General features: G+C 37.4%; 1 protein-coding gene across 1 annotated transcript in view; it reads left to right on the plus strand.

Annotated features, from left to right (window-relative positions):
• Positions 1-19,135, plus strand: part of fam222aa (family with sequence similarity 222 member Aa) — a 245,401-nt gene that overhangs the window by 7,064 nt on the left and 219,202 nt on the right. The window contains exon 2 of the mRNA XM_073951075.1: positions 17,520-17,661. The gene's annotated coding sequence lies outside the window, so the exon portion shown is untranslated. The remainder of the gene's footprint in view (positions 1-17,519; positions 17,662-19,135) is intronic.

Raw genomic sequence — 19,135 nt, forward strand, 5'->3', positions numbered from 1 at the left:
TGTCGGCTGCAGAAGAATCTGGCACAGACCTGCACATGTCGAGAGGCTGAAGCTTGTGTGTGTGCGTGTGGAGGAGAGAGAAAAGAAGTCCTTGTGTGAGCGCTTGAATAGGTGGAATGAATCAGTGAGAATTGAAGACCGCAGCTTCTTACAGACACTTCAGGTTGATGAATTTACTTAAGGTCCTTCCTTGATTAATGATCACACTTGAACCAATATAATTGTTATTCACAGAATCAGTGGAAGCATATCTGTTCAGTGATAAATGATTCTGGGTAGTATGGTTGTTAATAGCACTCGTAGTTGAAGTTTAAACTGAACAAATTGATGCTTTATTGTACAATGTTCTGGTGTTCTTTGTAGTATCTTGTAAATATCTTAGAGTAGGGGAGAGCGGGGATGAAAGTCCAATAAAAAAAAAAAAACAAATTTTTAAAGAAAGTTTTAAGCAGAAATATATGTATATTTGTTGTGGTTACTAACTTACAAGAGTGGTCTTTCGAAATCAGCTGTTATTTAGTATCAGTGTAAAACAATTCCAATATCACTTTACTTTAAACAAAAGTCGCACATGGTTACCTTTGACCCCATAGACAGGGACGAAAATAACACGTGGGTGGGTCAAAAGTTACACAACAATGTTTGCAAGATGTACTTGCTTAATCTTGTTGATTTTAAATATATCCAACTATGACCTTGTTAATGTTAACTGCAAACACAATTGATTATTTATTTTTGAAAATAGAAATTAAACAGCATTTTCATTTTAAAATTCACTTCCAGAAAATGTTTCAAAAGCAATCCAACCATGCAAAATAATTTAATAATAATATAATAATAATTTTCTACAATTTTTGAATATTTAAATTATTATTGACAATATACATTAATCTTATAAAACATATGAGTCAAAACATTGAAAAATAAGGCATGGCTATTAGCAGTGGGACATAAATAAACGTGTTACTTTTGTCCCCATGGGAACTTTTTCCATTTAATCCTGATTTACTTTCAAACTGAAAAACTCAAGGATGAACATTCCAACCTGTAGATTGATCACTGGTGTGACTCATAAAAAGAGAAACGCAACTTGTAATAAGGAAAAAAGAACCGCTATACAATATTTAGAAAATTTGGAGCTAACTGTGGGTCCTGAAATCACATTATATTTGGCATCTCCATCAAGGGTGCATGCTGAATTTGCTGTTATAGCCTGGAAATCAAATGTTGTCAGGACTTCGAGAACGTTGATTTGAGACTTTTGTCCCACGTTACTTTTGTCCCTGCTCTCCCCTATGTTAATGTGAAACAGTAATTAAACCGTATGCAATTGTTCATTGGTTGTTAGCAATCCTGCATATTTTAACAGTTATACAAATCTGACCAAGATTACACACAAATGTACAATGTACTCACAACAGTTTTGTTTTTTACTCACCCTTTGGTTGCTCCAGAATGGTACAAATTTCTTTATGCTGCTTATATATATATATATATATATATATATATATATATATATATATATATATATATATATATATATATATATATATATATATATATATATATATATATATATATATATATATATATATATATAATTTCTTTTTAACTGAGAGATTTATTAACATGACAGTTTTAATAACTCATTTCTAACAACTGATTTATCTTTGCCATCATGACAGTAGATAATATTTGACTAGATATTTTTTAAGACACTTCTATACAGCTTAATGTGACATTGAAAGGCTTAACTTGGTTAATAAGGTTAACTAGGCAAGTTAGGGTGCTTAAAAAAACTTTTATTCCATAAAAAAATAAAAAAAATAAGACTTTCTCAAGAAGGCTAATAATTCTGACTTCAACTGTGTGTGTGTGTGTATATATACACACACACTGTAAAACTCAACCATCAACTTTATCAAATGAAATGAGTGTAGTTAACTCAATTTATTTAAAGTTATTTCTACTCTTTTAAAAAGAGTTTTGAACTCAGTGTTGAAGGCTAATGATTTAATAGTTAATTAAATACCTCATTACTTTAACTTAAATAGAGTAAGTTCACAGTTCACAGTTTCCTCAAGCGATTTGAGTTGCCTTAACTTATTGGGTTTTACAGTACTCAGTTGGTTTAAGTTCTCTTCATTTATCAGGTTTTACTGTGCTCAAATTGCTTCATTTAGTCAAATGGATTAAGTTCACAGTACTCATTAGGATTAGTTTTTGATCTTAAATAGTTTGTTCCAATCGGTTTCCTCAAATGGTTTGAGTTACCTTAACTTTTTGGGTTTTACAGTGTATATATTGTTCAGGAGGAGTAATTAAGGAGGAGTAAGTGAGATAATTTTATTTTGGGGTGAACTATCTCTTTAAAAAGCCTGTTAAAATTAGAATTTTCCATTAGCTCAATTGAAGCTCTATGGGCCATTATCAGCTATATATTTACCATGTTTACTGTTTCAAACATTACATGTATGTGTACAATATATAAAACTTCAAGAATACAATGGCACTACCCATGTATACTCTGGACCCAGACTATTTTCATCTGATACTATCACATTTTGCTGGGTTTCCTAGCATAGAAAATAGTTTAACATTTTTTTTTTATTATGCCAGTGCTTCTGTATATATACTATATTGATTTTACAATATAAAGCATCTGAGCTGTGCTAAGTGTAGCATTTGAATGCTCAAGTCCACAGATCTAATTGCAGAGTAATGCTTTTGTTGTACTGTAGGTTTTGTAGAGCTTCATTGATTTTTGTAGCAGTGCTCATCTCTGCTTGGCTAACGTTCAGAGCATGAAGCCTGTCAGACTCTCCTCAGAAAATCTCTCAGAGCAAATCGAAGCAGTTCAGACTGGAGGGTGTCGGGGAAGGGCACCTTTACCTACTCTAAACGCACACACACAGAGGAAAGAATGTTTGCAGAACATGAAGAGATTTTGTTGCTGTCTGAAGCTCTGTTCTGACAACTAGTGAGCTGCCCTATACAGGGAGCATGCTAACTGAAATGGACCTTTATATGTTACTAATTTGGAACAGTCGACAAAGCAGTATCTCGAAATACAAATACCTAGGTTGCAGAATTAAAAACCCATTCATTTATCATAGGGGAATTGGCTATTAATAATAAATCATTAAACACCTATAGAAGATAAGCTTTTCTTGAAGACATTAGTCATTATTCACATCGTTTTTAAGCACATAGTTTTATAGGAATAGTTCACCAAAAATGCTGTTAATTTACTCCTCCTCAGGCCACGTGACATAAGATGTTTTCTTTTGCTGCCATGCTCTTAAGTGATTTAAAAAAACGCATAATTACATGAAAGCTGGTGCAGACTTGCATAGTTTTCAAAATTATTTATTTATTTATTTATTTATTATGAATTCCCAAGGACCACATTTTTTGATTAAAAAAACACATCTTTAATGCTCTGTTGAACAATAAGAGTGATTTATAGCTTAAAGAGTCAGTCTGAGGGTAAAAAACAACATCAAAATTTAAAATGTTTGGTCAACTATCTCTTTAACAATGACATTCTGGGTGAAACACTTGTAATTAGCAGAGCTCTACACCAGTCAAAAACAAAACAAATTTCAACAAAAACAGTTCTCGACTGTACACCCTTTCCCACTGTCAACATACTTAAAAAATAGATATTTTGTAACAACCATTGATTTAAATTGAATTTGGTTCATTTACATTAATTTACATTAAGCACACAGGCATGTTCCTTTGTGCTCTATTTTAATGATATAGGCGCAAAGTCTAAAGCGCATGACGCAAAAGCATTAGGGTGTGTCTGAATCAAACACGTCTTGTGGTGTATGATAGGAGCCCTTTGTCTTTTTGAGTTAAATCCTTTGTTATTTTGTAAATTATTCAATAACTTCAGGCGAAGCAGTGGCACAGTAGGGAGTGCTGTCGCCTCACAACGAGAAGGTTGCTGGTTCGAGCCTCGGCTCAGTTGGCGTTTCTGTTTGGAGTTTGCATGTTCTCCCTGCGTACGCGTAGGTTTCCTCCAGGTGCTCCGGTTTCCCCCACATTCCAAAGACATGCGGCACAGGTGAATTGGGTTGGCTAAATTGTCTATAGTGTGTGTGTGTGTGTGTGTGTGTGAATGTGTGTGTGGATGTTTCCCAGGGATGGGTTACGGCTGGAAGGGCATCCGCTGCGTAAAAACTTGCTGGATAAGTTGGTGGTTCATTATGCTGTGGTGACCCCGAATTAATAAAGGGACTGAGCCGACAAGAAAATGAATAAATCACTTCAGAGCTGGTTGGTGTGGTGCTTGTTGCTCTTTTCAAAAGATTTCTAAAAAATCTCTTAAGAGGAAAATGCATGGGAAATTTACAGCATTTTTGGTATTCAGTAAGGCAGTGTTGATTCTTAAGATGTTTGGCATTAGCATGTTGCTAAGCTAGTGTTATGCTTGTGATACTCCAGTGTGAATAAAATACATTGACTAAACAAAAATTCATTTAAAAATACTTTATTTCTAGCATTTTAATAGATGTGTGAGTATACCTTGGTCCCAATGCCTCAAGAGGTTTACTAGAGGCAGTAGTCTTAAGCATTTGTGTTAGCATGCCAACCTCCCACGTGAGAGACACCAGTTCAGAGTGGGTAGAAGAGAACCCGAAAGGTTACTAGTGTCGCGACCCGGATGGCACAGCTAGGAAGAGCTGTGTGAGTAAAGCCTCACTTCACTGGCCTCAAGAGGCACAACAAAGGTTGAGCTAGAGGCTCTGGTCTTTAGCATCCAGTTTATTATACCTGCCTCATGCTGGAGATGTTGTTCGAGTCCCACTTGGAGTTAGTAGAATCAAAAGGGCTTATAATGACTACACTATTTCTATAAATATATATATAAGTGTATCTTTCATTATTATTCCAAATAAAATGAATAGCTTGATTTTTATTTAAAAATTAAGTAACAAATATTGTTAACATAACCTTTTTACGTCTCTGCTGTCGTTTTGGATGTTGGATTGCTTTCTCTATACATCAACCCATGCAATTATTCCTTGGAATTTATTCAATACGAGGTATTTTCGAAGGCAGCATAATTTATTTAGTTTTTAAAGCCTTTGTTCTGTTGGCCTGCTGGTGATGTCTTAAAATTCAGGTTTTGGAACAGAGCTTTAGGGTCCTGCATTTTTTACACACCAGCTTAATACAGATAACCCAACTTACAACGACATCAATCTGAATTTCCATGAATTCACAGTGAATGACAGCTGATTGCACGGTGGATTTTCAGGTGTCTAAACGCAGCCTTTTGTGGACGGACCGGACACGGCCATGTGTCGAAAATTAATTAGCGTTTAGTTAATTCCGTCATCCGACATTCCACTCTGTTCTTTCTCTCTTTTTAAAATGCAGATGTTCATTTGATAAGACAGCGTCCTCTGTCCACAGAGATAAGCCTAATTTAATCCAACGCAAATGCGATTGCTTAAACGCTTAATGGAGAATATAACATCCTGCTCTGATTTCGGTCACATTTAAATAAAAATTGAAACAAGCAGTCGGCATCCGTGCCGAGATCAATCCCATCTCATGCAGATCAAGCGATTTGATCTGCATTTGAATAAATTAAACCAGAAGATCCACCATCTTGATGGATGAGAAATCATCCGTGATACTTCAAATGATTGAACCATTTCATCTCTAGCTATCAGTTTCACTCGCTGAGATATACATGCTAATTCTGTGGTTTCATTCCCCGTCTAGCTATTATGACTCGGACCTGGAGCTGGGATTTGTCCTGCGGTCACCTTGGCTTTAAATTATGTGTGCAAATGACCTGCGGTGGGCCCTGACCGTGCCGGCGCTTCGCCTTCCTGTCTGCCCACTCGGCTGCTGTAATTAGAGCCGCGCAGGTAGGAGTGTTCAGATTTCATCTGCTGAATTCCTGATAATATCTAATAATCTGAAAGCGCTTTAAAATTGGTCTCTCGTGCTCATGCATAATGCATGAGCTGCTGATTGCTTCTTTGCATAGATTAGCAATCATTTTACAGATATATTTTAAGAGGGAAAAGCGCTCTGCGAGACTGCGTTTCTAAGGACGCAGGGACTTTAGGTTTTGCATTGGCTTGTGTTTCGAGATGCAGGTAATTTAGGTCCCTCTTTCTCTCTCGCCTCCTGATTTCTGCCTCCGTGCACATCATCAGTAGAGGAATGTCTCTAATTTCTGGTCCTCTTTTCTCTTGATTGCTCACTTGTTGAGCATCCAGGCTTCTGCGGAGCTCGTCATGTCCTGCGCCGTTTCCCAGAGCTCTAGTGCTATTGAGCAATCAGCACACATTAGTCATCAGGAGGCACCGGCATCTGCATTTACGTGAGGCTTGTTTCGATACTCAAGCAAAGTGACCTCTCTCCCTGGGCCGGGCACAGATCGGCATGAAACAGAAGGTGCGGGTATGGTCTAATGAGCGGGAAAACGAAGCCGTATCCTGGCCTTCGCCGAGCATCCCAGGTGAGCTGTAGCTCCTCCGTCTCCCCTGCTGCCGTTTGACCTGCTCGCTGCTGGGTGCGTTCATCTATATTAATGCTTGAGGTGTTAAATGCTCAGAGTCACCTTGGTCTTCAATTGCTGTCAGGAGGAAAGGTGCTGTGACATGACAGTGATATTCTGTAATGAGAAAAAATGTTCCACTGAGCTTTCGAGTGGATTTGAGAGCGTTTCTTAATGCAGTGTGTCACAATATGAGTGACACGCAGCGAGTCGCACAGGAACTGAGAGCTAGCACAATGCAGACTCTTACCAGAGAGCCTTGTCGCTTTTTACACTTGAAAGAAATAAAAGAAATCAATAAGATTGTTGACGTGCGCTTAAAATGCTACACACTTAGTGCATGTGGTCTCTTCATGAACTAGCTGGAAAACACTCACTTTAGTTTAGTAGCACTCTCACTTGTGGAATAAATGAATACTTGTGTTGTTTTTTGAGGGAAACTGCAGTTGAAATGCACATACATTGAGGAACAACAGCTTATTGAAGCTGTAATAGTAATACTTAAACTTTAAATTCCCATGAACCGGAAGCTGTGACCGTTGTTTTTTTTCATATTGTGGCGCAGTTTCTGGAGAAACGCCATTGATATATCCACTAGATATCACATATGTACCCTGAGTGTGCGTCAATAGTGCTGCCACATTTGTACAGTGCTCCCAGGATGTGAAGATGCTGCACTTTAGTTTTGTGTATGGGTGTAGTAATGAGCAAACAAAGAAAATAAAGCACAAAGGCAGAACATTTCATAGGTAAGATTTAGCTTTTTACGTTTTTATATGTTACAAACATTTGTGCTAAACAAGTAACGTGATTGATGATAATACAGTCTCTTACTGCACTAATCATAAGGCAAAGTAGCACCAACTCGCACTAAATACTAGGCTTATACTAGTTTGGTTGAATAAAATCAGCAAACAATGTAAATGAAATATAACAACAAGATGCTGCAGTGCTAGAAACTTGTATTATTGTATTATAAGTGAATGAGTCGTTCTTAACGGAGATTTATTCACAAATGAATCGCTGCCTCCGTTAGAATGAGAAGTGAAAGCAGGAGAGGGGGTGTGTTTCAGGGCATGGATTAGATCAAATTTAACAGGGAAAGAGGATAATACATTTCTATACACACAATTTTTTATTTAGAAAAGTTCCACATTCATTTCAAAGGAGCGCTACCCTGTACTAAAATGGCAGCTCTATTGACACATTCCTTCCAATAGACACCAATAGCGTAGGCGATGTCAAATATAAATATCTATGGAGAAACGTAATATTAAATAAGAAAACAGTGGGTGTGACTTGTTTTTTCTACTACAAGCTGATTAGATGTAGTAAAATAGGCATTTCTTTCAGATTACAAGGGCAAACAATATTTAGTTTTCTTAATGACATGCACAGATAAATTGTTTGCCACAAATCTAGCAATGTGAGCTAACAACATCAATATGATTAGTTTTGATTTCTTGGGGACTTTATTATCATAAACCCTAGAAAACATTTTGCATTTCACAGTACTTTTAAAGTAAGATAAGCTAAAAGCTCATTCAATTCTTTCCGAAACAGATGAACATAAATATTATTGTAGATATCATGGCAGTTCTAGGTCTGTGACTGAGCAGGTTTACTACACTTTAAAAAGTAAAGCTACGTTGTTATGTTGATGAGGGCCTAGTAAGTGAATGTGCAATCTAGTTTACTTGAGGTCAAGCACTAGACCAGTGATCACCAATCTCATTCCTGGAGGTCCGGTGCCCTGCAGGGTTTAGCTCCAACTTGACTCAACACACCTGCCTGGGTGTTTTAAGTATACCTAGTAAGACCTTGATTAGCTTGTTCAGGTGTGGGTTGGAGCTAAAATCTGCAGGACACCGGCCCTCCAGGAACAAGTTTGTTGACTCCTACTCTAGAGAGTGGACAAAGATTAATATTTCCAGCCTGCATGTGTTGAACATTCATAAACACAAATTTACATGCTTGATCATATCCGTAAAGCTGCTTATTATTTTACAATTTGCATTTATGCATTAGCAATGATCTAAAAAGCACTTGCCGAAAATTTATTGCTACTTACCAGCAATAAAAACTGCTCTGCAGTGTCCCCCCTTAATGACATACATAGTTCACCCCCAAAAAAAGGAATATTTGTTGTTAATTAGAAATATTAAAAATGTTTCTTAGCTGAAACCGTGGTTCATGCAAATAAATGGCTACTGGACCTTTTGGAAGGAAAAAAACACATAAATGTGGCTCTTGATGATACACTGAGCTTTTATGAAGCAAGTTGATTGTACTGGTCCAGATTTTTAGAATGTGCTCGGGATGTTTGCCAACGTCTTAAAGTATTAGTTCAACCAATAAATGAAATTTCTATTATGAATTACTCACACTTATTTTGTTACAATCCTTGGAGACCTTTGTTCATCTTTAAAACACAAATTAGGATTTTTTAGATGAAATCCAAGAAATCCCTCATCCTCCACAGACAGCAACAGTCACAAGACGTTCAAAGTCCAGAAAAGGAATTAAAAATATCATGAAAAGTTTCCATGAAGAGCACTCTAAAGAACAGTCTAAAGATAGTCATGTTGTAAGCAACAGTGCATTTTATATACAGATCAGTGTTTTCATTCATAATACCTTTGTGTATTGTCAGGTGCCACCAGTATTAATTTTGTTTTGCTTATATATATATATATATATATATATATATATATATATATATATATATATATATATATATATATATATATATATATATATATACATAATATTGATTTTAATTATATTAAAAAACCCAGCAAACAGTACAGAATACTAACGTACATGATATTTCCAAATGTACTGTACTTTCCCACCCCAACATATGTTAAACAAAAATGACATTTAAATTAAATTATAAAATACAATAAAAATACAAATTAAAAAATGAATGTTACAGTCATCTTTCTGAAGACATCCAATTTTTATCCTTCCATTTATGATACGATTGAAAGGAGACCACACTTTTTTTTTTTAAAGTCTCTGCTTTACCTCTGATCATACAGTGCTCAGCATAACTGAATATACACCATTTTGAAAATGAATATTTTTAGCAATTTCTTAGTGAATATAGGGAATGTATTTTGGTGCATTTAAACAAAACAGATTTATTTTACAAATATATTTATTAAAATAATATTTTAGTCACCAAACATATTTAGAAATGAAAAGATAATGCAATTAAATTCAAGCAAAATATTGCAAAAAAATTACAAACTACAAAATTTCAATTAAATTTTCTTTTTGTTTTTGTTTTTTGTTTCTCTTGACTTTTCCTCTTTTTAAAAATTGTATTTAATATTTTTCTATAGCATATACATTTAGGTGTACTAGTTTTTGGACTGTTATCGTAAGTTATTTTTGTTAGATAAGCTCCAGATTTGGCTTCAGCACTGACTAATCAAATGTATATGCACAAATATAATACTGTATAGCTATTAAAAATATGAATTTAAAGCATAGGTTAGCAAGGGCTGTACATATATATGCTGAGCACTGTATGTTAATTCTTCAAGAGCAGAATTATGAGACATTTCCTTTATCCATTTGGTTTATTTACAATGTAGTGTGTAACGTTTTCTGTCTTTTAGTAGATATATTACATAAGAGACCTGCTTTGTTTACCAGTTAAGTAGATCTAATATCTAATTAGACTTGCATTGTATACATTAAATATGAGTTAGAAAGCCTATTCTTTTTTATTTCAAATATTGAGGCTTTATTATCCAAAAATAACTTTGCATAAATCCGCTGATTTTTAAAAAAAATTGTCCGCATAAATAGCAAAAAATGTCCACAGATTCTGTCTGGCCCAACTAATAACCTTAACTTTTCTGAGTTTGATTATAAGGCAATAATGTTTACCTTTTGTAAAGCTGCTTTAATACAGTAATTATTGTGAAAAGTGCTATACAAATAAACCTGAATTGAATTGAACAGCTTTGGAACAAGTATAGTGTTAGCAAATGTTTGGGTGAATATTATTATTGACAACAGTATTAATATTGACAACATGTTATTGAGTCATGTGGTTTAAAATGCATACTATGTGAATTGCGATGCAGGTTCTGTCTCTCTGAAACAGTTTGGAGAGTAATTCACCTCCAGTGACGGGTTTGCTCTGCGGGGCACATGATCATCACAGCCTCACCTTTACTCTCAGGCACTACGCTCTCATCTACTGCATCCTCTGTCTTCTGTGGGCTCTCTGTCTGTCTGGGTGTGACCCTGCGGAAGTCACTGCCCTCTCCCTGACAGTCCATCACTGCACGGGGGCCGCCAGAGCAGGATTCTACCCGCCGGAGACAGAGTGTGATTGGGAGCAGTGTGAGAATGGCCCTGTCACACTCGATAAGCCGGCAGGACGCCCTGAGATGGGGACATATGGCATGTTTGACAGGGAAAGAGAGGGTGTGAATGGCACAGAATGATAAAATGGTGTTTTTTCCCCCTTTGGCAATGTCATGCTTTCAGGGAAGAGAAGCGTGCAGAGGGGCTGACCGCTATTCAGCCAGGCGCAAGACCGACTCAAGCCCTCGACTGACATCTCCTTCAAGGTCCTGAGGTTTCCTTTCTCTCTCTTCCCTCTTTTTTTAATCTCTCTCTCTCTGTTTTTTCTTTCTGTCTCTCCCACTGACTGTCGGATTTGAATGGCACACATCACACCAGATCCCATCAAACTCTGAGCTCTCCTTATTGTCACTGGCTGTCAGGTTCAATTATCTCATGTCAGGTTAGTGTACAAAAGGGATAAATTAATAAGATCAATAGGATTTCCCTGCTGTTTTATTTTGCATGCTCTGCTGATATTGACTTGTCTGTGCACCTTCACTTGACCTTGTCATCATTATAGTTGTAGTGTTATTTACACTCACCGGCCACTTTATTAGGTACACCTTACTAGTACAAGGTTGGACCCCTTTTGCCTTCAGAACTGCCTTAATCCTTCGTGGCATAGATTCAACAAGGTACTGCAAATATTCCTTAGAGATTTTGGTCCATACTGACATAAGAGCATCATGTAGTTGCTGCTCATTTGTCTGCTGCACATCCAAGATGTGAATCTCCCATACCACCACATTTTAAAGGTGCTCTATTGGATTGAGTTCTAGTGACTGTGGAGGCCATTTGAGTACAGTGAACTCATTGTCATGTTCAAGAAACCAGTCTGAGATGATTCACACTTTATGACATGGTACATATCAGAAGATGGGTACACTGTGGTCATAAAGAGATGGACATGGTCAGCAACAATACTCGGGTAGGTTGTGGCATTGACACAATGCTCAATTAGTAATAATGAGCCCAAAGTTTGCCAAGAAAACATCCCCCACACCATTACACCACCATTTTATCTAAATATTCAGACTAGTCCATCTGGCACCAACAACCATGCCATGTTCAATGTCACTTAAATCACCTTTCTTCCCCATTCTGATGCTTGGTTTGAACTCCAGCAGAATGTCTTGACCATGTCTACATGCCTTTATACATTGAGTTGCTGCCATGTGATTGACTGATTAGAAATTAGTGTTAACAAGCAGTTGGAGAGGTGTACCTAATAAAGTGGCCGGTGAGTATGTATTATGGGAATTCATGTAGTATGTATCCAAGTATAGTTTTTTTTTCCATTTATTACTTTTACACAAAACAAAACACATCAAATAAAACTTAAAGACCCTGTTAACTTTCATTGTTTGAGGAAAAACAATTCAACCACACATCAAATACTGCTTTCCAAGGAAGGAGGTCATATTGTGGATGGAGCAACAAAAGAGTGAGTACATTATTTATCTTTTCAAAGGGATAGTTTACCCAAAAAGAAATCTGTCATCGTTATTTGTTCCAAACTTTTATAAGTTTCTTCATTTTGTTGAACACATAAGAAGATCGTTTGAATTAAGTTGGAAACCCGTAACCGTTGATTTTCATAGTATTTGCTTTTCGTACTATGGAAGTTAATAGTTACAGGTTTTCAGCATTCTTTAAAGTATATTATTTTGTGAAACTCAAGAGTTTTGATCTCGAGGGGGAGTAAATAACGAGTACATTTTAATTTTTGAGTGAATTATTCAGTTTAAGCAGTGTATTTTTTTTCATGAATGATGTCTGAAATATGTTTGTCCTTAGCTAGAACTAGATTAGGAGTTACCTGTTATCTCTTGTCTGAGCTATTAAAAGGCTCAGACAAAGAATAAGTGCCTAAATCCATTGACCTCAGTTTATTCCAAAGGCATATAAATAAAACAAGATTCCTCCGGACTGCATATGTTTAATCAGTCTGCCACAGTTCCTGCTGTCAGTGTCAGTGGGGTCTTGATTTTCACTCAGGCAGTGGCTTAGACCACTATCCTTGTAAGATGTCACAGAGTATATGTGTCAAACCCAAGTGCCACTGCTCCTTTAGCTTTCACTCAGCATTATTCCCAAGAGGCCTTCAGTCAGAGTAATCACACACACACACACACACACACACACACACACATGCAGACAAAGTTGATAGTACAACAGTGAAGAAAACAGCTAGGGGTCATATTGAGAACAGTTCACACCAGTTCATTTTTGAAGATTATGCAGGTTAAGATTGTATGGTACAAACACCGACCTTTATTTATCATTTGCCCTACTAAACGATCACTTTATTAGGTACACCATTTTATCTTGTTTTTAATGCAAGCATTTATTCAGCCAATAACATGGCAGCAGCAACACAATACATTTAGATGTAATGAAGGCAATCTGCTGAGAAATGTGATTTAAGTGGCTTTAAATGTGGTATGGTTGGTAATGCCAGAAACCTCTTTTAGAAACTACATGTCATTTAGGGTTTTCATGCACAACCATTGCTAGGGAATAGTTGTAAAATGGTGAAATGCCTTTATCTTGTTGATAAATTGGCAACAACAACTCAAATTAACTGTTTGTTTGAACAAAGGTCTGCAGAATAACATATCTGAATGGCAACATGTCAAACTTTAAAGAAGAACCCAGAAGAACCACACCAGTGAAAATTCAGTCACTTGAGAACAGTATGCCGAGGCTACGTTTTGCATGGCTCACAGATATTGATCAGTAGAAGATTGCCAAAAGGCCTGGTCTGATGAGTCTTGATTCCTGCATTGACATTTGGGTGGTAGGGTCAGTTTTTTGGTGTAAACAACATGAAAGCATTGATCCGTCCTGCCTTGTATCAACAGTTCAGGCTGGCGGTGGGGAAGTGTTGCACTGGATATTTCTTTTGCCACTCTTTGGGCAAGAAAATACGGGAAATCTTTAATGGGAATTTTTGGCAGGATATTCCGACTAATACCAGTCAAGTAGAGCATCTTTGAGAAGTGGAGGAACTGGACATTTGAATTGTGAATGTGAAACTGACAAATATACACTCACTGGCCACTTTGGCTGATTAGAAATTTGCAGTTGTACCTAACAATTACATGGCAGCAACTCAATGTATTTAGGCATGTAGACATGGTCAAGACGATCTGCTGCAGTTCAAACTGAGCATCAGAATGGGGAAGAAAGCTGATTTAAGCGGCTTTGAACGTGGCATGGTTGTTGGTGCCAGACGGGCTGGTCTGATTATTTCAGAAACTGCTGATCTACTGGGATTTTCATGCACAACCATCTCTTGGATTTACAGAGAATGGTCTGAAAAAGAGAAAATATCCAGTGAGTGACGGTTCTGTGGGTACAAATGCCTTGCTGATGCCAGAGGTCAGAGGAGAATGATTGGTTTGAGCTGATAGAAAGGCAACAGTAACTCAAATAACCACTTATTACAACTGAGGTATGCAGAAAAGCATCTCTGAACACACAACATGTCCAACCTTGAGGCAGATGGGCTACAGCAGCAGATGACCACACCGGGTGCTACTCCTGTCAGCTAAAGAACAGGAAACTGAGGGTACAATTCCCACAGGCTCACCAAAATTGGACAATAGAATATTGGAAAAACATCGCCTGGTCTGAGTCTCAATTTCTGCTGCAACAATCAGATGGTAGGGTCAGAATTTGGCGTCAACAACATGAAAGTATGGATCCATCCTGCCTTGTATAAACGGTTCAAACTGGTGGTAGTGCTCCATTACTACCAATTTAGCATTGTGTCAAGGCCATAGCCTACCTGAGTATTGTTGCTGATCATGTCCATCCCTTTATAACCACAGCGTACCCATATTCTGATGGCTACTTCCAGCATGTCATAAAGTGCGAATCATCTCAGACTGTTTTTTTGAACATGACAATGAGTTCACTAAACTCACAGTCACCAGAACTTAATCCAAAAGAGCAGCTTTGGGATATGGTGGAACGGGAGATTCACATCATGGATGTTCAGCTGACAAATCTGCAGCAACTACATGATGCTATCATGTCAATTTGGACAAAAATCTCAGAGGAATATTTCCAGTACCTTGTTGAATCTATGCCATGAAGAATTGAGGCAGTTCTGAAGGCAAAAGGCGGTCCAACCCAGTACTAGTAAGATGAACCTCATAAAATGGCCGGTGAGTGTATATCATGACAGTTTGAACCAAATTCTTAGAGAAATGGTTCTTGCATCTTGTTAAATCTTTGCCACAAAGAATTATGGCAATTATGAAGGTAAATGTGAGTTAAACCCTGTAGCTGCATTGCAAGAGAGTGCATGAGAAGCTAATACAGTCTTCATTATCACTATTGGAAACATGTGAAAACCAACTCTCACACAAAAAAGGCTGAAGTGTGGTATTAAAAAAGACCTGTGTATAAATTGTACTGCCATTGTACTGCCTATTTTCATTCTAGCTTAGAAAACATGGTGACTATACAGATTTATTATATGAGAAATAGCTTCTTCTAAACGTTTTCTTTTGAGTTTCTTGGAAAAAAGAAAACGATTAAAGGGCATGACATGAGGGTGAGGAAATGATGTCAGAGTTTTAATTTTATGGGTGAACTATTCCTTTAATGTGTCAAACCACCGATTCCGAATGCTTTAGTGGTGCGTTTATGCAGGAGAAAGTGCATCAGGTCTTGCAGAAAGTGAACAGTAATGCTGAGGGGAAGGTCACAGTATTAGTCTCTTTCATGCTCACTCTTTGGTAGACATTCAAGAATGATCAGCAAAGTGTTGTTGATTTTCTTTGCTCTCTGAATAAGGAACTTAATCAAAGCAAAAAGTTACTCCAGGGGCATTTCAGCATGGTGCCTCCGCTCTCAGCAGGACAGCTGCTTCGGTTTAGTGTTTTGATGAAAAGGAGGACACAAAACAGACTAATATCAGTGTGTTAGGAAGTTTTGCCACATTAAACCTACAGTATGCTATTTTTTATTAATTTTACAAGCTGTCTGTGTGGGAGTTTGCATTGTTCAAATGCAAAATCAAATTTTACCAGGTTTTTAACCGTGACACACTCTAAATTATTTGCGTCATATATAAATTATACCACCTATCCTACCCCTACTAATACTCAGAAGATTGTCTACAAGCCTAAATATCTAAGGGCCCTATCATACACCCGGGACAATAAGGCCCAAGACGTGTTTGCCACAATTTGTTGCTATATTCAGATCAGTGCAACCTTAATTTTCACATTTTGCACCACATTGTCTAAATAGCAAATCAATTTGCGCTACTTTGTGTATTCATGGGTGTGCCGGCCTATAAAGGAGGTGTGTTAAGGCGCATTGTTGACACGTTACTATTTTGAGAAACACAAATAGACTGCTCCACTGACCAACTGAAAGCTGGTCTAAAGTCCAGAGCAGAGCTTGCACAATGTTTAATACACACAGGATGTACAGAAACACACAAAATATCTTTACATATGAAAAAAAATATAACTTTTTTCAGTTTATTCATGAAAATTTCCATTTATATTATAATATTAATATTATTATTATTATGAGTATTATTTATTATATGCATATTTATATTTGTTTGAATAAAAACAAGTTTAGATTTGTCTATCTGTCGGGTTTTGGAGATGTATGCATCAATGTATAAGGCATGAAGTGTGTTTGAATATAACTCACTGTTTTGACCACACTTCATTATTATTGTTCATTTATTCGTTTGCTGGAAATTAGAAATGAATTGAGAAATAGTATCGAAACAAATCTTTGAGCTACAAATATGTAGGCTAATGGATGTCTTCGGTGGTGTGTGTACAACATCGTTTCCTTATCGATGAAAGTAAGGGAGTAAAACAGAGAGTAAAAGTAAAGTAAAGAGGCCGAATAGAGGCCAGATGGTCTGTTTAACTGTTTTCTCATTAGTGATGCATTCAGTTTTTCCACTGTACAGTAAATAGCAGGTGCGTCATGGTGCGACGCAACTAACTCTTAAAGGGAATGTGAGATGAGACTCTGATTGAATTAATGCACATCATGCTCCAAACACACCCATAACTCATTAAGAGAATTAACACAACCCTGTTAGACCATGCGCCACGTGCGCAGAGCGTATTTTTCCATTTGCACAACGTGCTTTAGACTATGCACCTAGATTGTTAAAAAATAGCCCTAAATGAATTGAGTTGCTACTATGTGATGGGCTGATCAAATAAATAATATTAATATGTCCCAGGAGCTACTTCTTTTTAATGCAGTTTCCCCGAATCAACGAGAGGCCGCTGTGTACACTTTTTCAGATCTCAAATTTCTCTCTCAAGTACAAGCCATTCGTGCCTGCTGTTCTCTTGTAAATCCATCAGAGGCCATTGTCGACTGACCGTTTGACTGACTGACTGACCGATCGACTGACCCACCCTCCCCCTTCCTTAAACCCAACCAAAAGCGTTTTTAAAACACAGACTGACCCTCCCACCCACTTCTCCAAACCCAACCGACAAATTTAAAAAGCAATCTAGAAAAAGAAAAGCCCTCATCTGATTTTTACCGGACTTTACCACACTCTCACCATGTTATTTACTTGTTTACTTAATTTTTTTGGCTTCTGTTTTAGTCTTACCTGCTTTCTGGAACCGTTCTTCGTCGGACTCGAGCCCCGTCATCGAGGTCAACTCCTTCTGCATCTCAAGTCCACCCACGTACATGTTGAGCTCACTGGACAAACTGGTAACAGCCGGAAAGCTGTCCATATGGAGGTAAGAGGTCAGCTGGTAAGCATGATAAGAAACTGCGTCATACTGCCTCATAGCGTCCATTTAAAAAAAAATGCAGCCATGCATACTTCTGGCTACATAATTCGTGATCTCCAGAAATGTATTTAGGACTATGTTTTCAGAATGAGCCTGTGTTTTATTTGACATATGAATAATGATTTTTTTTGTGTGTGTTGCATACGGTTTCACATGCTAATTTGTAAATGATTGTATATAGTATGCTCTAGTACAATTTCTTTTTCCTCTGGTTTTGAAAAATAGAAAAATTCTTATTCTTGTTCCTTTGACATCCCCCAGGTGAGCTGGGGTCCCCAGGTGAAGCTGTGCTCACCGAGTGTAACTCGGCTACACCGAAATGTCGAATGCTTTGCAATTTACCTGACAACAATAGCTTTGCAAAAGAGCATCGGCTGCTCGGGTCCATGTCAGATGTAAATGAAGGCTAAGAAAAAAAAACAAAACAAAACTGGAGCCTGTGATTGACAGTCTTACTGCTCCTTAGAACCAGGGCTCGGATTCTTGAAAACGCAGTCAAAAGCTTTTCATGACAGCATCGCCTCACGGATAAGACGCTCCTGTGTGCCGCTGTTCTGAGATGTACTCACAAAGTCTGTCCTTCACTGAGCACAAAAACATGAAAGAGTCTGCCTGATATTCCTCTCACTAAGAAAAACATCCTCTTAACCGCGAGTGGCATTCAGAGACCTGGGAACTGAAAGAAGTCTCTTTTATCTGCATTCAGCTGAACAGTCTAAAGCCACTAAGACACATTACTGTGCTCAGTCATAATGCTTCTATTTCCTTCCACTGTTCGACATGATATAGATAGATCATATGTGATATAAAGGAACGCTCGAGTTCGAGATTATAAATGGAAAGCAGCAGCGACTTGCCGAGCAGCGTCATTCATGTTTTTATGCCTCCTGTCCCTAATTGCCAGGCCCTCTGGGTGCTGTTCCCTCAGCCTGCCTCGGGCAATTACAGGAAGTTGTTTTGCATCCAGATTCTCAAACATGATTTCTTGCATGGCATTAGCTGTCTGAATAGTCATCATTAGGTGCACATGAGTCACTTGATCATAGCCATGCCTGCTGGACTTATCATGTAAAGTGTACATTTACCATAATGCCAGCCTCGAACATTTTAGTCTAATTGGTCAGCTGTCAGATATTTGCTAATGTTAACTATCATCCATGGCAATGGTCACATGTCTTTGTGCTCTTTCATATAAACATAATGGTCTCCGTCTTGTGTGCAATATGTTAATTGTTGGAAAATTGGCTTCATAAGACTTTAGTATTAACTGTTATATGTTTGCAACATTCATCTTATTGCAAGGACAGTTTTTTTTTTACAATGACCACCTGCATACCTGTCAACATTGGGATGTTAAAAAAAAGGGATACCAACCTCTCTCTTTTTGATTTTTCGTTTGATTACAATAAATTACAGAGGT

This window comes from Danio rerio, chromosome 5 (genome assembly GCF_049306965.1).
Source record: "Danio rerio strain Tuebingen ecotype United States chromosome 5, GRCz12tu, whole genome shotgun sequence".
Taxonomy (NCBI): Eukaryota; Metazoa; Chordata; class Actinopteri; order Cypriniformes; family Danionidae; genus Danio; species Danio rerio.